The sequence below is a fragment of the Haematobia irritans genome, chromosome 5 (assembly GCF_050003625.1).
Source record: "Haematobia irritans isolate KBUSLIRL chromosome 5, ASM5000362v1, whole genome shotgun sequence".
Taxonomy (NCBI): domain Eukaryota; kingdom Metazoa; phylum Arthropoda; class Insecta; order Diptera; family Muscidae; genus Haematobia; species Haematobia irritans.
The window spans coordinates 132561619-132574199 of NC_134401.1; the positions used below are offsets into that span (position 1 = coordinate 132561619).

At 34.5% G+C, this 12581-nt stretch overlaps 1 protein-coding gene across 1 annotated transcript in view; it reads right to left on the reverse strand.

The window, feature by feature from the left end:
• Gdap2 (ganglioside induced differentiation associated protein 2) overlaps nucleotides 1-12581 on the reverse strand; it is a 266573-nt gene that overhangs the window by 216814 nt on the left and 37178 nt on the right. The gene's annotated exons all lie outside the window — the stretch shown is intronic.

A 12581-nucleotide genomic window follows, 5' to 3' on the forward strand; every position in this document is an offset into this window, starting at 1 on the left:
CCGATCTGCATAAGCTTCCATTATCTTGCGTGCTTTAATGGAGAACCAGCAAACTTCTGTTCTCGGAATAAGTAGAGGCCATACCCACAAGAGCATATGGAACAATAATGAAAATCAGATCTACAGGTCAAGTGACCAGAACCTAGACGAACTATCAGTGAATATTGCTGGCGAACATGAGAGATTCTGCTGATTCAAGATAGGTTAGGCAAGGTATAATGGCAGCCCGTTTTTGCTCATTCCAATAGGGATTGTATGAGGTGGACCAAGATATCAAGATTCTATTCCATGTGTTAGACAACAGTCTTCTGGCGAAAGTCTGAGGAATAGAAGTCAAATGGCTCAGAACTAAGTCGAAGCACATGAGGGTGAATATGTTCACATTAATATAAAAAATTACAAAGCAGAAGAAGGTGAATATATTCACACTAATAGAAAAAATGATGTTCCAAAATCGTGAACGGACGGCAACAAAAGGAAACGTTCACGAAAAATCAAAACGGAATGTTAACGGTTTCGTCCACGGGCGTTCACGATTGAACGGTAAAAACGGCTTTCGTTTTTCTTTGGTCATGAAGTCTTAAAATATTCGTTAGACATTCTTACGGCAACTCCGTCGGTGGAGCAATGTGCTAAGGCGATGCGTATGGACCAGATAATCCAGGTTCTAGTCACAGTGGCAGAAATTTTTATTTTTATCTTTTCTATAAATTCGTATGAGTTTATATGGATGGAATTGAGTCCAGTTGGGAGTCCATAGCAGTCAAAATGTTTATATACTTAGGGCTTCAATACAGTCTTTAGAATATTTTCCCTATAATATTTACGTGAACGGACGGTAACAAAAGGAAACGGTTACGAAAAATCAACGGAATTTTCACGGTTTCGTCCACGGGCGTTCATGATTTTATGAACGGCTTTCGTTTCGCTTTGGCCATGAAAAATCTTAAAATATTCGTTAGACATTCTTACGGCTACTTCGTCGGTGGAGCAATGTGCTAAGGCGACGCGTATGGACCAGATAATCCAGGTTCTAGTCACAGTGGCAGAAACTTTTATTTTTATCTTTTTTATAAATTCGTATGAGTTCATATTAGAGGTGTGTGCGTGACACTTAATTCTCGTGACACGCGTGATTCACGCGTGAATCACGTGAGTCGTGAAAAAAAATCCAAAGCAAGTCTCGTGAATGTGCGTAAATGGGACTAAAATAAATATGTCGTGCGTGAGAAATAAAATCGGTTCGTGAATGTGCGTGAATAAAATTTCTGCAGAATCACGCTCACGAAAAAAAAATCAAGATTTAATTCATACTCGTATTTTAACTGAAATTAATTTATCTCTTGAACTATATTCTATTTTGAAGTTTGTTACCTTTGCAGATTTCCGTTTGGAAAATGTCGTGAGGTTCGTGAATTTATCGTGAATCACGAGAATTGTCGTGTATCGTCCGTGAACGTGAGTCTTTAAAAGTAGTTATTGCGTGAGCGTGCGTGAGTACTGGGTTTCATTTCGTGAATGTGCGTGAATTGGATTGGCTACAACACGTATCGTGCGTGAATAAACATTTTGTTTCGTGAATGTGCGTGAGTGTGAGTGAAATTTCAGTCACGCGCACACCTCTAGTTCATATGGATGGAATTGAGTCCTGTTGGGAGTCCATAGCAGGCGAAATGTTTATATACCTAGGGCTTCAATACAGTCTTTAGAATATTTTCCCTATAATATTAGGCTTTTATTTTGACCCCACGTCAATTAAGTATGAATGGGGACTCTGTCAGTCACAATTAATAACAATTGTACAAGAAAAAAATCTGGAGGGTTAATTAGAGTTAATTTTCACGCAGTCTTTTAAATCAAAACTGAAAATGAGCCCGAATTTTGTTTTGGGGTCGATTTTCATGTTTCAGTTTCATTTGGGTTTTGGGGCTCATTTTCCTGGACCCATTTTCATACCGCCTATTTTAAGGGCTTTTCTATGGCGATATGAAAATGGGCCTCATGTAAATGATCCCCAAAATCAACATGACACGGGGCCCTAAAAGTGGAGCGACGTTTCATAATGAATATGAGCCCAATGCAAATGAGCCCCAACAAAATGTAACTGAATCATGAAAATCTACCCTAAAATAAAATAGAATGTGGAAAAACAAGGTCCCACTTGAAAACTCAGAATAATCCCAAACAGGAATTGGGTTTCATTTTCATAGAAAACATTGGGGTTTATTTTCATAACGCAAACGGATCCCAAACAAATAAAATGAATTTACTACAAAAAAAAATAAATAAAAATTGGTGTTGTTGTTTTCCATAGAATTATTTTTTGGAGTCCTATTCATTTTCGTTTTGGGGCTACTTTCCTTGGAACTCATATTCACAGCACCCTTAAAGTATGCTACAATTAATTCCATTAGTTTACACATGGTATAAAACAACAATAATGCAAAACAAACAAGTATATACGGCCGTACGTGCGGCCATGCCGAAGCTTTGTACCCTCCACCATTGATTGCCTAGAACCTTCTACTGAAGACTGTCATCCACAATCGAATTACTTGGGTTGCGGTATCACTTGCCGATGGCAAGGTATCTTAAAACTTCCTAACACCGTCTTCTAAATTGCAAGGTAGTGAAGACGTGGTATATATTAAACTAAAAAAGGCCGCTTAAATAAGTATATAATCAAGCTTGACAAAATTTTCCACAGAAATAAAATTTTGGTAAAAGTTTCTATAGAAATAAAATTTTGTCAAAATTTTCTATAGAAATAAAATTTTGACAAAATTTTCTATAGAAATAAAATTTTGGCAAAATTTTCTATAGAAATAACATTTTGACAAAGTTTTCTATAGAAATAAAATTTTGACAAAATTTTCAATAGAATTAAAATGTTGACAACATTCTCTATAGAATTAAAATTTGACAACATTTTCAATAGAAATAAAATTTTGCCAAAATTTTCTATAGAAATAAAATTTGACAAAGTTTTCTATAGGAATAAAATGTTGACAAAAATTTCCATAAAAATAAAATTTTGACAAAATTTTCTATAGCAGTAAAATTTTGATAGATTATTTTTGGCTCGAGTGGCAACCATGATTATGAACCGATATGGATCAATTTTTGTGTAATTGGGGATCGGCTATGTATAACTATAGACCTATATGGACCAATTTTGGCATGGTTATTAGCGGCCATATACTAACACCACGTTGCAAATTTCAACCGGATCGGATGAATTTTGCTTCTCCAAGAGGCTCCGGAGATCAAATCTGGGCAATGGTTTATATGGGGGCTACATATATAATTATGGACCGATATGGACCAATTTTTGCATGGTTTATATGTGGGCTATATATAATTATGAACCGATATGGACCAATTCTTGCATGGTTGTTAGAGACCATATAGTAACACCACGTACCAAATTTCAACCGGATCGGATAAATTTTGCTCCTGCAAGAGGCTCCGGAGGTCAAATCTGGGGATCTGTTTATATGGGGGCTATATATAATTATCGACCGATATGGACCAATTGTTGCATGGTTGTTAAAGACCATATACTAACACCATGTACCAAATTTCAGCCATATCGGATGAAATATGCTACACTTATAGGCTCCGCAAGTCAAATCTGGGGGTCAGTTTATATGGGGGCTATACGTAAAAGTGGACCGATATGGCCCATTTGCAACACCATCCGACCTACATCAATAAAAACTACTTGTGCCAAGTTTCAAGTCGATAGCTTGTTTCGTTCGGAAGTTAGCGTGACTTCAACAGACGGACGGACGCACATGCTTAGATCGACTCAGAATTTCACCACGACCCAGAATATATATACTTTATGGGATCTTGGAGCAATATATCGATGTGTTACAAACGGAATGACAAAGTTAATATACCCCCCATCCAATGGTGGAGGGTATAAAAAATTTTGCAAATTAAAACTAAATTAAAAATTTTAATTTTTACATGAAGTAACTCCCCAAAAAACATACAAATTTGGTGTTGTTGTTTTCCATATAATTTTTTGGGATTCTATTTCATTTAGGTTTTGAGCTAATTTTCATGGATCCTCTACTCATAGCACCCTTAAAGTATGCTGCAATTAATTCCTTTATTTTACACATGGTATAAAACTACAATAATGCAAAAAAATTAAAAAAAAAATTAAAATAATGCAAAAAAAAGAAAATTGTGCAAATTAAAATTAAATTAAATTAAAAATTAAAATTTTCAAATATTTACTTACGGAAAAGAAAATATTTGAGATTGTTTTTTTTTTTTAATATATTGTGATGACTTACCTAAAAGTAGAAGAAAAAATAGAACATTAAAGGAAAGGCCATTTAATATAAAATATATATAATAAAAAAAGTATATAAATTCCAAATATTTAAATGTACAAGGACGGACGGTTATACCACATTCGATTCACGAATTTTGAATGCTTTAGTCTTTAGATCACTTATTAGAGTTGTCATTAATTTTAGATACTCAAATGGTGAATTTTTCTCTCTACGTTCAATGATAATGTACAAAATTTCAAATCACAACAATATATTTGCCAGTGTTTTCTTTTCTCTCTCTCTGCCAAAATAATAGCTTCAAATGATGGAATATTCGTACCACCCTTGTCAGCCGCTGAAACCGATAAAATTATAGGCGTTGAAATTGAATTGGAAATTGTGATGGTCATATTGATGTTTATGGTGATGAAGTTCCCTACTACGAGTACGACTACGACCCAAACCCAAACTAAAATCAGCATCCACCCTACCCGCTGTTACTTGAATACTACTACCATTCCTGCTGTTACTCTTCAGATCACGACGACGATGATGATGACGATGATGGCAATGAAGAGACGACAATACGACATTCTTTGTTTTACATAAACATCTTGGAAAGAATGTTGCCACCATTGATGTCTGTGTTAACAATATTTTGTTGCCGTTTTGTCATTGCCACTTGAATATCAATTCACGACGTCAAAAAATCACCACCGTATGCTCTGTATCCTGCGCTTCTTCCCTACTCATCTGGCACTTCAAGTTTTTGTTATGGAGAGGCTTTTTGTTCGTTCGTTCAAGTATTCCGTTTAGAATTAGTTAGTGAGGGGTGGTGGGGTGGGGTGCTGTATGTGGCGTCAGTGGCACATTGACGGTTTGCCATGACATTGGTGGCGGTGGTGATTGGTAATGTCATTTTGATGGTGACTGAGATTCGGAGCCTTCTTTGTCGTTCTTTTTTTAAATCCACTCGCCAAACAATGAACGGAAATTGGACATTAATATTCATAAATGGTGGCAAGTTACAGAGCTTTAGTTCTTAGCCATATTTGAATTAGTCGATATATTTTGGGCTATGGTTATATCAAAAGTAAGCTAAGTCGACTAGCTCCGATTTAAAAAGCAACGTAATTATAGTTTTGGAACACTTATAGACAAAATCATACAAATTAGAGGTAAAATAAAGATATTTATTCTAAAAGGCAATTTGCTTAGAAAAAAATTTGAGTATTTAGAAAATTGGCAATTTTTTGAGCCACTGTCAAAGATTGTAGCAAAGTTTAATCGAATTTTAAAAAGAAAATTACAAAAATTAGTCAATCTTGTCCAATAGCAAAAATCCGTCTAGTCGATTTGACTTGAATTACGAAAATTACGAAAAGTCGACTTTTCATAGTCATCACTGTCGACTAAATGATTTTTATACCCTTCACCACTACTGTGGTACAGGGTATAATAAGTTTGTGCATTTGTATGTAACGCCAAGAAGGAAAAGTCTGAGACCCATCGTTTAGTATACCGATCGTCTTAGAATTAAATTCTGAGTCGATTTAGCGATGTCCGTCTGTCTGTCTGTCTGTCTGTCTGTCCGTCTGTCTGTCTGTCTGTTGATGTATTTTTGTGTGCAAAGTACAGCTCGCAGTTTTAGTCCGATTGTCCTAAAATTTGGTATGGGGTCCTGTTTCGACACAAAGACGATCCCTATTGATTTTGGAAAAGATCGGTTCAGATTTAGATATAGCTGCCATATATATTTTTCACCGATCTGGTCATAATTTGCGTGTATATCAACCGATCTTCCTCAAATTCCGTACATCTCAATATTTTATGAGTCTCGAAAAACTTGCAAAATATCATCCAAATCGGTTCAGATTTAGATATAGCTCCCATATATAGCTTTCGCCCGATTTACACTCCTTTGTCCACAGAGGCCAATTTTTTGCTCCGATTTAGATGAAATTTTGCACAGGGAGTAGAATTAGCATTATAGCTATGCGTGTCAAATTTGGTGGAAATCGGTTCAGATTTGGATATAGCTCCGATATATAGCTTTCGCCCGATTTACACTCATATGACCACAGAGGCAAATTTTTTGCTCCGATTTAATTGAAATTTTGCACAGGGCGTAGAATTAGCATTGTTGCTATGCGTGCCAAATTTGGATGAAATCGGTTCAGATTTAGATATAGCTCCCATATATATGTTTTTCTGATTTCGACAAAAATTGTCAAAATACCAACATTTTCCTTGTAAAATCGCCACTGCTTAGACGAATAGTTGAAAAAATGACCCTAATTTTCTTAAACTTCTTATACATATATATCGAGCGATAAATCATAAATAAACTTTTGCGAAATTTCCTTAAAATTGCTTCAGATTTATATGTTTCCCATATTTTTTTACTAACATTGTGTTCCACCCTAGTGCATTAGCCGACTTAAATTTTAAGTCTATAGATTTTGTAGAGTCTATCAAATTCTGTCCAGATCGAGTGATATTTAAATGTATGTATTTGGGACAAACCTTTATATATAGCCCCCAACACATTTGACGGATGTGATATGGTATCGAAAATATAGATCTACAAAGTGGTGCAGGGTATAATATAGTCGGCCCCGCCCGACTTTAGACTTTCCTTACTGGTTAACAATACAATTGAAAAGACGACTTGAATTAAAAATCGACTATTTGACTTGTAATTTGTTTAATGGCGTCTATGGGCCTTGGATGTTGAGCAGAATTAATTTTTGATAATGACCAAAATTGATTTAATTTTTTTTTCTATTTTCTATAGAAATAAAATTTTGACAAAATTTTTTATTGAAATAAAATTTTGACAAAATTTTTTATAGAAATAAAGTTTTGACAAAATTTTCTATAAAAATAAAATTTTAACAAAATTTTCTATAGAAATAAAATTTTGACAAAATTTTCTATAGAAATAACATTTTGACAAAATTTTCTATAGAAATAAAATTTTGACAAAATTTTCTATAGAAATAAAATTTGGACAAAATTTTTTATAGAAATAAAATTTTGACAAAATTTTCTATATAAATAAAGTTTTGGTAGATTATTTTTGGCTCGAGTGGAACGGTTTATATGGAGGCTATATATAATTATGGACCAATATGAACCAATTCTGTCACGGTTGTTAGCGGCCATATACTAACACCACGTTCCAAATTTGAACCGGATCGGATGAATTTTGCTCTTCCAAGAGGCTCCGGAGGTCAAATCTGGAGAACGGTTTATATGGAGGCTATATATAATTATGGACCGATATGGACCAATTCTGGCACGGTTGTTAGAGACCATATACTAGCACCATGTTCCAAATTTCAATCGGATCGGATGAAATTTGCTTCTCTTAGAGGCTCCGCAAGCCAAATCTGGGGATCGGTTTATATGGGGGCTAGATATACTTATGGACCGATATGGACCAATTCTGTCACGGTTGTTAGAGACCATATACTAACACCATGTTCCAAATTTCAACCGGATCGGATGAAATTTGCTTCCCTTTGAGGCTCCGCAAGCCAAATCTGGAGATCGGTTTATATGGGGGCTAGATATAATTATGGACCGATATGGACCAATTCTGTCACGGTTGTTAGAAACCATATACTAACACCATGTTCCAAATTTCAACCGGATCGGATGAAATTTGCTTTTCTTGGAGGCTCCGCAACCCAAATCTGGGAATCGGTTTATATGGGGGCTATATATAATTATGGACCGATATGAACCAATTCTGTCACGGTTGGTAGAGACCATATACTAACACCATGTTCCAAATTTCAACAGGATAGGATGAAATTTGCTTCCCTTTGAGGCTCCGCAAGCCAAATCTGGGGATCGGTTTATATAGGGGCTATATATAATTATAGACCGATGTGGACCAATTTTTGCATGGTTGGTAGAGACCATATACCAAAACCATGTACCAAATTTCAGCCATATCGGATGAAATTTGCTTCCCTTTGAGGCTCCGCAAGCCAAATCTGGAGATCGGTTTATATGGGGGCTATATATAATTATGGACCGATATGGACCAATTTTTGCATGGTTGTTAGAGACCATATACCAACACCATGTACCAAATTTCAGCAGGATCGGATGAAATTTGCTTCTCTTTGAGGCTCCGCAAGCCAAATCTGGGAATCGGTTTATATGGTGGCTATATATAATTATGAACCAATTTTTGCGTGGTTGTGAGAGACCGTATACCAACACCATGTACCAAATTTTAGCAGAATCGGATGAAATTTGCTTCTCTTTGAGGCTCCACAAGCCAAATCTGAGGGTCCGTTTATATCGGAAGCTATACGTAAAAGTGGACCGATATGGCCCATTTGCAATACCGTCCGACCTACATCAATAACAACTACTTGTGCCAAGTTTCAAGTCGATAGCTTGTTTCGTTCGGAAGTTATCGTGATTTCAACAGGCGGACGGACGGACGGACATGCTTAGATCGACTCAGAATTTCACCACAACCCAGAATATATATACTTTATGGGGTCTTAGAGCAATATTTCGATGTGTTACAAACGGAATGATAAAGTTTATATACCCCCAATCCTATGGTGGAGGGTATGGTTAGGTTAGGTTAGGTGGAGGGTATAAAAAAACTTTGAATTGAAATCCGGAAAATCGATTTGTGATCTTTTTTTGAGACAATTTTTAAGTGAAATTGACTAAAAGACTTTTGGTGTTGGCCAAATACGACTAACCGGCCTTTATCAACAAAAACAAAAAACCGACTAAAAAAAACTGATTAATCAAATTTAGTTTTTATATGTTTTTTTTTTTTTTTTGTGGAGTCAAAACTTTTTTTGAGACATTTTTGAGTCAAATCGACTGAGCGATTTTTGATTTTGCAAAAATGACTAATTGTCTTATAAAATCGTAAGTCGGCTTTGGATATATTCGACAAATTGATTGTAGTTTTTCTAAATTAAGTCAAACTACTAATCGGCTTTTATTTTTGGCCAAAATATAACAAAAAAATTCGACTTTCAATTGAAATTCTAACGAAAATGGAAAATTTAATCGAAAATACCAAGACAAATTTGATGTTGGCCTATATCGACTTTTATAGTATAAATGTTAAAATCGAAAAGTCAATTTTGAATTCAAATTTGTTTGATCGTCTTTTGATTTTTGTGAAAATCGTCCAAGCGACTTTTGCTAGTAAGTAAGCTACAAATTGAAAATTAGAGAATCGACTAATCGATTTTTTAGTTTTTATTTAATTTTTTTTTTTTTTTTTTTGACATTTTTGAGTCTGGACAAAATCAAATTTTGATAATGGCCTAAATTGTCTTACAACTTTTAAAGATAAAATGGAAATGTGAAATTATGAATTGAAATCCAAATAATCGATTTGTGATCTTTTTTGAGGCATTTTGAAGTAAAATCGACTAAGCGACTTTTGATGTTGGCCAAAGACGACTAACTGGCTTTAAACAATAAAAGTCACTTTGAATAGATATTCGACTAATTGATGTTTTTTTAATATATCAAAACTACTAAACGACTTTTGGTGTTAGTCAAAATCGATTAATTGACTTTTAATGATAAAACCCAAAATTCGAATTAAAATTCATATTATCGAATTTTTCGTTTTGAAAATTATATCAAATCTGCTATGCCAAAATCAATTGTTATAATTTTAGCAATAAAATCAAGAAGTTGACTTTAAATTTAAATTCAAATTATTTATTTATTTAAGCGATAATGATCAAAATCGGCTAAGACAAATCGAATTATAGATTTTGAATAAGTAGAATTTTGAAATTCCAGTATTCTTGATGTCGTTTTTAAATTTTATCTAAACTTTTAGGCCTTTCGATGTTGGATAAACTCGTTTAATTGGTTTTCTCAACAAAATCAAAAAGTCGACTTTCAATTGATAGTGGGATATAGTGTGGACTCATCTTTGCTGTCAACTCATAAAAAATTCAAATGTCGCTAAATCAAAATTTGTCGTTTTTATATTCGAAACAATCGAAAAGTCGACCTCGATAAAGACAGCAACTGTTACTTTTATGTAGATTACAAAAAACTCATGTTTTCCAAGAAACATTTTAAGTCGATTTAGTACACTTTTGAATTAAGGCATTCGTTGTTTTTTCCTAATGCTGATATAAATGCTGTGGCATTATTTCGTTTTGTTATTGTTGGTAATTTTTATTTAATCTTTTGATATCTATGTAGCCACAAATTTGAAATTTCGTTTATGGCTTTTGGTAATATTGCCATTGCCGCTTCTAGTACCAATAATAAAAATTACATCGAGTATATGTTATCAAGCTGACAGTGGCTAAAAGCATACTTGTGATAAGGAATTCGGGGGGACTTTTTTTTGCAATGTGAGCGATTCGGAAGCTCTCACATTACGAAGGATAATACTCGTAAATTGCATAGCTACTGCAAATAATTTTTTACGCATCCCCAGACTGTGGAACGTGACAGCAAAGAGGAGTAATTCGTGCTCTCCAGACAGGAGAACGTACTCCACGAGCAGCAATGGCTCTAGCTGGTCTGGCTAGGAGGACGCTGAAGCTCATTGGATATATTCCAGGATGGAACCTTCTGTCCTTGGAATTTGGTGCTTCTAAGTAGTTTTTAGATACTGAAACCAGGAAAGCAAGCATATTATTCCGGAAGCCCTATTCTGAAGGCCTCATTTTGCAAAACTTTAAATGTTGACAGAAAATTGTGGTGGCATTTATGCTATTATGGATAGCTCCCTTCCATATTCCCTCCACCACACACAAAAAAAAAAAATTTCTGATTCAATCACGAAATTAATTGATCCAATTAATTTTTTAATTGAAATGTCTTCAATCACAGAAATGATAGTATCAATTAAAAAATTAATTGACAGTCAATTAAATAATTAATTGATCCAATTAAAAAATTAATTGATACTACTAATTTGTGTGATTGATTTTTATTTCAATTAAAAAATTTGTTGAATCAATTAAATTTTTAATTGAATATTTTTTAAAACTCAATTAAGATTTTAATTGGAGAAATTTTCGTGATTTTTTTTTCTGTGTATAGAATGGGGGCTACATTAACTTTGTCATTCCGTTTGAAACACCTCGAAATATTGCCCTAAGACCCCATAAAGTATATATATTCTTGGTCGTGGTGAAAATCTGAGTCGATCTAGGAATGTCCGTACGTCCGTCCTCTGTTGTAATCACGCTAACTTCTGAACGAAACAAGCTATCGACTTGAAACTTGGTACAAGTATTTGCTATTGATGTAGGTCAGATGATATTGCAAATGGGCCATATTGGTCCACTTTTACGTATAGCCACCATATAAACCGATCCCAGATTTGGCTTGCAGAGTCTCTAAGAGAAGCAAATTTCTTCTGATCCAGCTGAAATTTGATACATGGTGTTAGTATATGGTCTCTAATAACCATGCCAAAAATTGTCCACATCGGTCCATAATTATATATAGCCCCCATATAAACGGATCCCCAAATTTGGCTTGCGGAGAAGCAAATTTCATCCGATTCGCCTGAAATTTGATACATGTTGTTGGTATATAGTCTCAAATAACCATGCCAAAATTGGGCCATATCGGCCCATAATTATATATAGCTCCTACATAACCGATCTCCAGATTTGGCTTGCGGAGCCTGAAAGAGAAGCAAAAATCATTCGATCCGTCTGAAATTTGGTACATGGTGTTGGTATATGGTCTCTAACAATCATGCCAGAATGGGTCCATATCGGTCCATAATTATATATAGCCCATATATAAACCGATCCCCAGATTTGACCTCCGGAGCTTCATGGAGGAGCAAAATTCATTCGATCCGGTTGAAATTTGGTACATTTCGCTAGTGTATGGCCGATAACAACTATGCCAAAATTGGTTCGTATCGATCTATATTATATATAGCCCCCAAATAAACCGATCCCCAATCACAGAAAAAATCACAATTGCCACTCGAGCCAAAAATAATCTACCAAAACTTTATTGCCATAGAAATTTTGTCAAAATTGTATATTTTTATACACAATTTTGTAAAAAATTTATTTCTAAAGAAAATTTTGTCAGAATTTTATTTCTGTAGAAAATTTTGTCAAAATGTTATTTCTGTAGAAAATTTATGAAGCATTTCATAGTTGGAGAGGAATATTTTGCAAAATCTTCCAAAACATCAATCTACCAAACAGTAAAAAATCTGCCATTTTTGGTTGGCTCGTGTTCATTATTGTATATAGCCCCCATATAAAGCGACCCCCATATTTC